At 34.1% G+C, this 10,708-nt stretch overlaps 1 long non-coding RNA gene across 1 annotated transcript; it reads left to right on the plus strand.

Annotated features, from left to right (window-relative positions):
• The first annotated feature begins 3,499 nt into the window (after positions 1 to 3,499).
• On the plus strand, positions 3,500 to 4,295 carry LOC149152873 (uncharacterized). The gene is made up of 2 exons (XR_016263378.1): positions 3,500 to 3,989; positions 4,153 to 4,295. It is a non-coding gene; the product is annotated as an uncharacterized LOC149152873 (long non-coding RNA).
• The last annotated feature ends 6,413 nt before the right edge of the window (positions 4,296 to 10,708 follow it).

The following is a 10,708-nucleotide window of genomic DNA, read 5'->3' on the forward strand; positions in this document are numbered from 1 at the left end:
CTTATAATGTTGCTAATTCAAATAGGTTTGGGGACAGAAGTGATCAATTGGATAATGGTATGCATCTCATCCACCTTCTTTGTCATCTTAATCAACAGTCCCCCTTCTTAGTTCTTTGCATGCTCTAGAGGGCTTCGCCAGGGATGCCCCTTATCCCCTCTTCTTTTCCTTTGAGTTATGGAAAGTCTCAGCATATTAATTACCCAGGAAAAAAGAGAAGGAAGAATTAAAGGTATCAAAGTCATTGTTGACTTAGTGTTTTATCCCATCTTTTATTCATTGATGATGTCCTCATGCTAAGGGATGGTTCTTTAGTTGAATGGAATGTTTTCAAAAACGTTATTTTTACTTTTTGTATGGAAATAAGTATGGAGGTTAGTCTTGATAAGTCATGTTTTCTTCACAATAGAATTGAGGATGCGTTCCTAGCTGGTATAAAAGTTATATGGCCATGTAGGATAGAAATTATGGACACGGAGTTCAAATACCTAAGATTTTGGCTCAAGCCAAACAATTATAAGAAAAAGGATTGGCTATGGTTGATAAAAAAAAGTGGAGAAAAAGATTGGGTGTTGGTGCTACAGGTGGTTGTTTCCCGGGGGCAAGTTGGTCCTAGCAAAATCCGTCACTGAGAGCATTCCTATATTCTGGATGAGCCCGGTTAGGATTCCATCTTAAACAAAGTCAGACAACGTGTGTTCCATTCATTTGGTCAGGGAAATCAGAAAAAGACAAAATCCATCTTGCAAGTTGGGAATCCCTCTCTAGGCCTAAAAGCTTAGGGGGCTAGGGTCTCAAAAATCTTCAATGGTTTGGGAAAGCTTTGGCTGCAAAAAAATTATGGGGAGCCTTGGTAAATAATGGTCTTTGGAGTTCAGTAATCAAGGAGAAATACTCAAAAGACAATCCTTAATTGAGTGGATTTGTAAAATGGTTGCAAATTACTCTTCCACTCCCATTATTGGTTCCATTGTTTGGAAAGGACTCATGGCCTCTTTTCCTTGGATTATCAAGTGGCTCCTGTGGAAGGTGGGAAATAGTAGCCACGTTCAATTGGGTAAAGTTTCATTTATTGGTGGTATGCCCTATTGCTTCCTTTCTAAACCTTTGGTTATCTCACTCAATCCTAAAGTCTTGTTTGTTATAGGCCAGACTTTCAAATCCTTTCTTTTCAATTACCCCAAAGGTCATTGGATTTCAGGCTTTGAGTTATCCCTTCATAATAATATAGCTTTGGAATGGGATCGCTTTGTTTCCAATCTGGCTTCTAATGGTCTAATGACTTCCAATGAAAAGCATAAGCTTGTTTGGGCTTGGGGCAAAGTGGGATCACTTTGTTTCCAATATGGCTTCTAATGGTCTAATGTTTTCCAATGAAAAGCATAAGCTTGTTTGGGCTTAGGGCACATCTTCCAGTAAGGTGACTACAAAAGTTGTTTATATGGAAATCGCCTCTACTTCTTGTTAGGTGGAAGACACTTGGTGGCATTCGCTAATATAGAAATGGAATATACCAAATAAACTCAAAATTTTCTTATGGTTAGTACTGAAGAACAAAATCTTAACTTGGGACAACTTACAGAAAAGGGGATTTCATGGGCCCAACATTTGTACCTTATGCAATGGTGAAGCAGAAAATATAGATCACCTTTTTCTCAAGTGTAGGATAGCCAAATATTTATGGTCTAGTGTTCTAAAGGTGGTTGGAATTAAAAGTTCAAAGTTACACAATACGTTCAACGAATGCATGATGTTCTGGCATAACAACAGTATATCCTTCTTCTCTCTTCCCATTTTTATTACCAAGAAATTATGGGGCCTAAGGAATAAGCCAATCTTTGAAAACAAACAACCCAATTTGATTCAGGCCACCTTGAAAGTTTTAGCCTTCTGGCAAGAGTATCCTATCAAGGTTAAGGTTTAACACAGAAGAAATGTGTCCAATCCAATTCCCAATCTTCAATTCCTAATTGCTTTCTTCGATGGTGCAACCCAAAGTGAAAAATGTGCAAGTGGATATATTATCATGCTAGACAGAAAGCATCTTATCAAAGCAAGTATGGGGTTTGGCTAGGGTACCAATACAAAGGCCGAGTTGTTGGTTGCTTAGGGCCTCCTGCTTTTGGCAACTTCATTAAAAATTTCGATTTAACAATTAGTGGTAGTTCAAAAATCATCATAGACTGGCTTTCTGGAAAGTCTAAATTATAGGGACTGAATCAGTCTTACTGGAAGTCCAGAATAAAGAAATCGATCGGTGGTTTCCACAATATCTCTTTCTTCCACATATACAGAGAATTCAACTTTCAAGTTGATGCACTATCCAAAAAAGGCCTTCTGCTCCAACCAGGTTCTATCTTTTTAGAAGAATGGGTTGATGAAGAAAGGATTCACGCTGGTCCATACTAGTTGTTCTAGTCTTCTCTCAGCTACTATTTTTTGGGCCCTGTCAGCACATCTCAATTTTGTTGTCATCTCAGTCTTGCTGTGTTCATTTGGTTCTATTCTTCTAGACGGACTGACAAAAATTTGGGATTATACAATCTATTATGAAGTATTTTTTGTTGGTTTTCAATGAAATCTCCTTTTGCTGAAATTTAAAATGTCTCAATCATGGTTCATCAATCTTTTTGTCCCTTTAGTCAAGCAGTGTCAGAAAATAGTGTTCTCAACAGTTTGTAAAGGAGATCTGTGTTCCATAAATAAGATATGTTTTTCTCAACAGTTTGTAAAGGAGATCTGTGTTCCATAAATAAGATATGTTTTTCTAATTTTCTTACATCAGATATCAGTTTTCGAGAAAGTCTGTACCCAAAGCTTTTTTACTTTAGGCAACAATTTCCAACCATTTTTTGTAACTAAAACTTATTATTACTTTTGTTATTGGTCCTCTTAAACCCAATCCTATAAAATTTTAATTTTCAAATAAAATTATAATTAAAAAAAAAATACTCTAAAAATAATTAAAAAAAAGAGATAAATAGCCCTAATAAAGTGAAGATGTAATCCAATTCTTTAACTTGTAATCAGCGTTGTCTAGGATTTTGGCCCGTACTCTTTCTATCAAAGGGATTTTATGACTTTTAGACAATTAATCTTAAATACTTACTTTAAATTATTAATGTTGAGACATCCGCCCCTATAATATTTAAAAAACGATTATAAATATTCAAGGTGAAGAAGAAATCCCTTTCTCTAACTTTTAATTGGCATTATCTTATATTTTGGCCCATAATGCTTTCATCGGCCGAATTTTTATAAATAGCTATGATAATGTGAAAATAAAATCTCTTCTATAATTTTTAGTTGGCATTGTTTTAGATTTTGGGCCCTACCCCTCCTTTCGGTGAAATTTTATAACCTTTAGAAAAATAATTTTAGATGCTTACTTTAAACACGTCCGCTGCTCTAATCACAAAACGCTAAAGTAAATTCAATGTATGTACATATATATTGTCAAAGCATGACTAAATCCAACGTATGTTTGGCAAGGCTAAATTCAAGCCAGCAATAATAGGTGATAACGTAACCCAAAGAAAACACTCAACAGATAAGGATGAGCCATCCCATGACTCTGCTCGTTAAACATCAGTCTCAAATTCAAAGAGACCTCGCAAATATGAAGCAAATGAATTTTGGCTCATCCCATGACTCTGCTCTTTAAACATCACAGTCTCAAATTCAAAGAGACCTCGCAAATCTGAAGCAAATGAATTTTTCTTACAAAGAATGCAAGATTTAAATCCCTGACTTCTCTGGCCATTGGGCTCTTCCCAGGAAGACAATCATTTCAAGCTTTGAAGCTTTGTAAATCAAGATTTAGCCTAGCATTCTGCGTTTGCCTTTTTACTTCGAAATTTGTTCATTAATCTTGGAGGTTTTCATACGGTCGAAGGAGAAGCTTTTATGGTACAAAAATGGTAGGGTTTGATGCAATATCAAAAGCTTCAGCGAATTAAAGCTATTGGAGGCAACAGATGCTTTAACTGGTAACAAATTCATATCCAAAATATATTCTGCGTGGTTTTGAACGAAAAATCTTATGTCGCCTGCCTTTATTGTACGCGGCATTTATATTTTTAAACTTCCTCCGATTGAGATTTGATTCAGAAAAAGCTAAAGCTTTGGTCTCTGTGTGCAAATTTGAAACAGATATGGAGATATAGAGCTGGTTTTTCAGAGAACGTTTATCATTGATTTTGAAAGAAAAAACAAATATTTTAACACAGTATTGCTGATGTAATGTCTAGAGGATGAGTAAATAAATATTACCGTGATTTTGTGTGAAAATCAAATATTTTTTTAGTCTTTTTCGAGTCTAGCACGAGATGAAAACAGACGTGTGACTTTTAAGCAGTAAATCGAGCTGGAATTTTCTTTGTTCAGTGCTTTGGACGAGTCTATGATATATTTTGACTTCAAATTTGGTGCCTAATGTTTTTAAAGAATTTTGTTTGTTCAGTACTTTGAAAGAGTCTATGAGATATTTTGACCTTAAATTTGGTGCTAAGGTTTTTAAAGAATGCTTTGCTCTAAGATCTATGAGATATTTTGACCTTAAATTTGGTGCTAAGGTTTTTAAAAGATGCTTTGCTCTAAGATTTTTGTTATTTCAGGTGAACTTCTCTCGTAATTTTGTTTGGACTTCTTTCCCTATCTAAATTCATAAGTTTCATTTTGTGAGTTTCTTTCCTCGTTTCAGAAAAGCCTTTGTTTGATATCAAAACGTTTACCTATAAATTAATGGTTCTATTTCGCGAGTTTACTTTCTTCTGTCATAAACGCCTTTGTTTGACATTAAGGCCTGTGTTGTAATTTTATTTAAAACCTTTTGAATCAATATGTTGGCTTAACCATTGGAGAAAGGATTTTAAGGGAGATTATTTACCGTAAAGTGCTTTGTTTTAATGCACAATATTAATAGACAGTGAAACCGGGATTCTGAATTTTTGTTAACAGTTCAACAGTGGAAGACAAAAAAACACATCAAAATGTATAATTTTTAAACATGTTTGCATTGAATTTTTGAAGCTTCAAAATCTGTCAATAATGGAAAATTTGTGAAAAACAAAGCACATGTTAAATTTCATATTTTCCTTAAGATGATACTTGAATGTGTAATCAAAATTATAATTTCTGTCTAAGTAGTAATTTTTGGGTTAAAAAATAAAAGTTTATATTAACATTTATCACTGAAATACTTTGAAGCTAAGTATATTAAGAAGTAATAGTTTAATAAGGTGATTTTTTGGTTTTGTTTATATATTTTATTTTAAATTTGGTTTTATTTATTTATTTTATTTTAAATTTGATTGATAATTGAAAAAAAATTAATTTTAAATTTTTGAATTTTTATAATTAAAATATTTCAAAATTTGTCTACTAGTTTTAGATAAGTAATGATCGGATACTTTGTTAACTTTTCGATGTAAAGTGACCCATTCAATTTCCCACTTCAATCGAGTAACATATTAAATATGATAAAATTATAATCCTACCAAACTTATAAAAGAAATCTCAAAATAAATAATTAAATTTTGTAATTTAAATAATACAACAATAGGGAAAAAAACCAAACAACAATTCTGTCAGTAAACTAATAAAACTACTCCGCATATGGTAGTGTATTTGATTAAAATAAGCCCAAAAAAACACTCCTTTCAGTAAACTAATAAAATTCCGCATATTGTATTTTACCAAAATAAGCGAAATAAGGTTTATGTGTCTATCCATCACAAAAAAATTTGCAGTGAGACATAACCAGAGTTTCACCATCCATTGATAAAATATCAGTATTTTCAGATGAGATAACCTGATAATAGACCAGATAACAGAAAGTGAACCCACAAAACCTTATTGACTAACCTGAGACCAAGATGTACAGAGTATTATAACCAAATGGAGAGCTGGCGTGAGTTCATTCGCCAAAGTGGTTCTTCTTCGAGCTCGGTTAGGCTGGCTCCTCCTTCATTAGTTCCGGGGCTCTTTGCTAACCAAGTAGCTTATAAACTGTTAACACTGGAACATATTTGCTGCTTGAGCATGTCCTCCATGACGGTAAGCTAGGAGGATTTTTTAGTGCAGTTGTAAACCCATTGAAGGAGGTTGTAGGACAGTTTACCGCACATCCAAAGCATTAAAGCACTGTGATTTGTCCGCAGCATTAAACGGTCAGGGAAATGATTTGTCCGGACTCCGGAGCATTAAAACCAGCAGGCAGAGGATTTATCCGCAGCATGCAGCATTAAACCAGCCAGCATCACAGCAGTAAACGGTCAGGGAAATGATTTGTCCCGACTCCAGAGCGTTAAAACCAGCAGGCATCAGAGGATTTATCCGCAGCATGCAGCATTAAACCAGCCAGCATCACAGCATTAAACGGACGGGGAAATGATTTGTCCGGAGCAGTACAGCGGCCAGCGGAGCATTTAATTTAATTGTGTAGTTTATCTGTTATATGTTTTTGGAGGTTTTTTTATTTATTTTTTGGTTTAATTGGTTCAGAATTTACGAGTGATCCAAAGAAATTCAAAATAATTTAGTATTCCCACCAAAAACTCCAAACTACAAAATATATTATCTCCAAACTCCGAAATATATAATGGTGAGACAACGCCTTTAGACATGGATTAATTTTTAAATTCTAATTAATCTTAATGTATCGATTCGACCCCGGCCCATCTTCGACGACCGCCATTTCGGTGCCTCTGCTATGCAGCTTTTACAGTTGTTAATATTCAGTCTGCTATGCAAGAAGGTACTATAAAGGTTGTTACATTAAAATTGGCGTTGTTTCCCGACGCCACAATTAATTGCCGGAGGATATAAATTATTTTTTTATGGAGTGTATGAATTACTTTTTGATAGTGAAAATGGATTCGATATTATAAATAAATAAATTAATAATAATAATAATATACTGAAAATTTGAAACCTAAAACTAAATAAAATTTTACTAAATTTTATCAAAATCTTACATAAAAAATTAAAATTTAAATAAAATTTTAAGTAAAAAGTTAAAATTTTATTATTATCTGTACTAAATTGTATTTCATTAAATTATTGTCGGCAAAATTGCAATTGTCTATAATGTCATTTTTTAAAAGCTTTTCCCGTCAAAATCCGGCAGCAATTTATTGGAATCACAAGTTTGATAGTTAGTTTCTGCACAATCAAAGCGTGCCAGGGGTTTTTCAGGGTGCTGAATCTAAATATGCGATTAAAAAACCATTTTAAATAATACAAATCAAGATTTAACCTCAATTTTTTCCACCGGATTCCATCCCCTGAATCTCCAAAAAATATCATTATAGAGAACTCCAGCAAAATTACCTTGCTATCCACTTTTAATGTTGTAGTTAACCACGAGTAGCATTAAAGGTTGTGTAGCACTGACATTAAAAGTTGGGTAGCACTGTGGATAAGACTATATTCTTTAGTTTTAATTTACTTCAACTTTATGTTTTGATTTTTTTTTATTATTAAATATTTATTAAAATAATAATTTTAATTATAAAATCCATATAATTATAAATATTAATTTTTTTATTATCATTAAAAATACATTTTAAATAATATAAAATCTTAATTTTATTAAATATTTTATGAACAAATTTTTGAAAACCCCACACATAAAAATGTTAAAGTGAGCCTCATCCATACACCACAACCTCATTGATATTGATAACACGAGTTTTGGACATGTTTCGCCTATTTTTAATTTATTTTTTTTAATAAAAAATATATGCTATTATAAAATATTATATAGCGATATACAATTTGATTTGGAAACAGAAATCATAAAAAACAGTTGGAGTGTGGTCGTCATTTCTCTGTAGTGTTTAAATTCACAATGTTATAAGATCGACGGTGAAAAAACCATATGTTTATTTAAATACTTCAATAATAATATTCTTTGAGTTGAAAATAGACCCAATGATGGATACAAAATAAACCTGATTTGATTATCTGTATTAAAGGGGAGGAACATATTCCTCTGTTAGAAAGCGGTTAGTTCATTCCATTTAATATTTTCAATATTGAATAACGCAGGAACTCACTCATATATTGACATTAGATAGTGAGCAGGCACGATGCAGTGGAATATGTGATTTGGGATTAATTTTAATTATTCTCACCCGGAAAGTAATCGTTGGCCAACAAATCACTGGTGTTTATAATTATTTGGTATGACTAGTTTTAATAATAATTCTCTGTAATCATTTTAAGAAAGAGGATGGGAGATTTTGCGAAGAGAACGAAACAAATTTAAAATTATAAGAAAAAGGTCATTACCAAAACAAGCATCAAATTGGAGGGAAATGTTGCTTTTCAATTTAAAAGATTTTAATTTTTAATAGTAATAAGTTAAAATAAATTATTTTTTTTCATATAAAAATGAAAAATAATTTTAAATTTCATGTATATTTCATATTTCACACATCATACATTTTACTATTTTAAGTTGTATAGATCTCAAAACAAAATCTTCTTTATATATTATAATTTTTTGTACACTTGAATGAGTATACATAGATGACAGGTTAGCAGGGAGCGCACAGTAGGACGGAAAAACCAGGGTTTCGGACTAATTTAGAGGTGCTATCCATGGAAGGACACAAGGGAGGGAGCTCCACTCCCTCCTACAAGCACACTGTGGCCAGCAGGGGAAAAGAACCAATGGAAAACAACAGAGAGCCTTCAGAAGGAAGGGAAAGAAACAATGAAGAAGAACATGAGGGAACTAAGTCAAGGAAGCATAACGCTGCAAAGGAAAATGAGGAAGAAGACAAGGAGAAAGAAACAAAAGACAAAGCACACATGGGACCATGCAAACCCAAAGCGGCGGTAACTCCCAGGGTCATTTTAAATGTGCCAGGACTGCAGGCACACAGAGATCACATGCAAACTTATGCAATCATTTGTAAAATCATGGGTCTATGGCCCATTAAAAAAGCCTTACAAATGTGGATTAAATACCACTAGAAACCAAAAGGCAACATTGACCTACATCTTGGGTCTAAGGGTTTTTTCACTGTTGTATTTGCAAGTATTAAAGATAAAGATAGAGTGTTTGAAGGAGGGCCCTACTTTTACGCTGCAGCAGGCCTCTATATGCGACCTTGGATTATGAATTTTATCCCGGAACGTGAAACTTTTACATCGGTTCCGGTTTGGGTAAGACTCTATTCTCTACCTCTTGATTACTGGCAAATAGAATCTCTAGCTGCTATAGGAAATAAGTTAGGTCGATTTGTCAAAGTTTCAGAGGCCACTAGAAGGGGAAAGTATACTTCCTTTGCTAGAATATGTGTGGAAATGGATCTCTCTGGAGCTCTGTCGAACGAGGTTATTTTGGAGGTTTTTGATGAAGAATGGATACAAACAGTAGATTATGAACACATCCCATTCAGATGTCGCAAATGTCACGAGCATGGACACCTGTTCAGAGACTGCCCTCTCGGTAAAATAGAGAACAAAAACAAACTAACACGATGAAGGATTCAGAAAGCTTCGTCAAGGTGGAACATAAAGGAAAAGGAGGCAAAAGAGGACCAAAGCCACGTAAATCAGCAGGGAAACAAGCTAACCAGAACATGTTTCATGTCCTTGAAGTAGACGAAGGTTCCATAGACACAGAGCAGGCAAAGGAAGGAAGTCCAGTGGAGGAGGAGAAAGAAGAAGAAAGGGAACAAACACAAGATAATAACAATAGAAAGAAGTTATGATGAATGATGTAGAACAGGAGATGGATCATGAAATGACCCAAAGTGAGATGGAAATGGAGGACCATGAGCTTCAGGAAATTCTTGAGAAAGAAAACCTAGATTCGGAAGGTTTCTTGAATCAAGGAACCAAAGAAGGGTTAGATTCGTTACCCACAGAGGAATTCAACAGAGTTCAACAACTGTTTTTATGGAAAACCCAGACTAAAGGGGTGGACAGACAAAAACACAAAGATAGGCAGGGCAACGAAGGAGTGAAAACAATGAAAAACACAGTGGGACTAGCACTCAGAAACCTAGGGAAGAAACGGGGCAGAAAAAAGCAGAATGAGTTGTTGATGGAATGTGGAAAGCTAATGATAGATTCAGGTAAGATGAAAGACCTATCCAATTACTCCTTTACTAATCTTTAATTATGAAGTTCACTTCTTGGAATATTAGGGGTCTAGGTAGTAAAAGAAAACAAAGATTACTAAATAATAGAATGAAACAAGCAACTCCGGATATGATCTTCATCCAGGAAACTAAGTGTTCCATCCAAAAGATAAGAGATATCCATAATAAATGGCTCAATAGATTTGAGTTTCTGGAAGTCAAAGCGGAGAATACAGCAGGAGGTATTCTCACTCTTTGGAATCCACAAAAAATTGGCTTAATAAATGTGGAGGCATCTAGGGATTATTTATCTGTAGTCATTCAACATGTGGGAGACAAGGATACCTACCTGGTAACGAATGTTTACGGTCCTCAAAGAATGGATGACAAACTCAAGCTTCTAAACTCTTTGGAGAATCTTAGAGACAGACATGCAGGAATACCCTAGATCCTGGGAGGTGATTTCAACATGATCAAATCACTTACAGAAAAAAGGGGGAACTAGAGTTCTAGGCAAAGATTCTTTGGCTTTTCAAACCTTTATTGATAAGATGAAGCTGGTGGACATTGTAACGAGTAATGGAATCTTTACTTGGAACAATAAAAGA

Source organism: Pinus tabuliformis, chromosome 9 (genome assembly GCF_031772625.1).
Source record: "Pinus tabuliformis cultivar Carrire ecotype Pingquan chromosome 9, CPIR1, whole genome shotgun sequence".
Classification (NCBI taxonomy): domain Eukaryota; kingdom Viridiplantae; phylum Streptophyta; class Pinopsida; order Pinales; family Pinaceae; genus Pinus; species Pinus tabuliformis.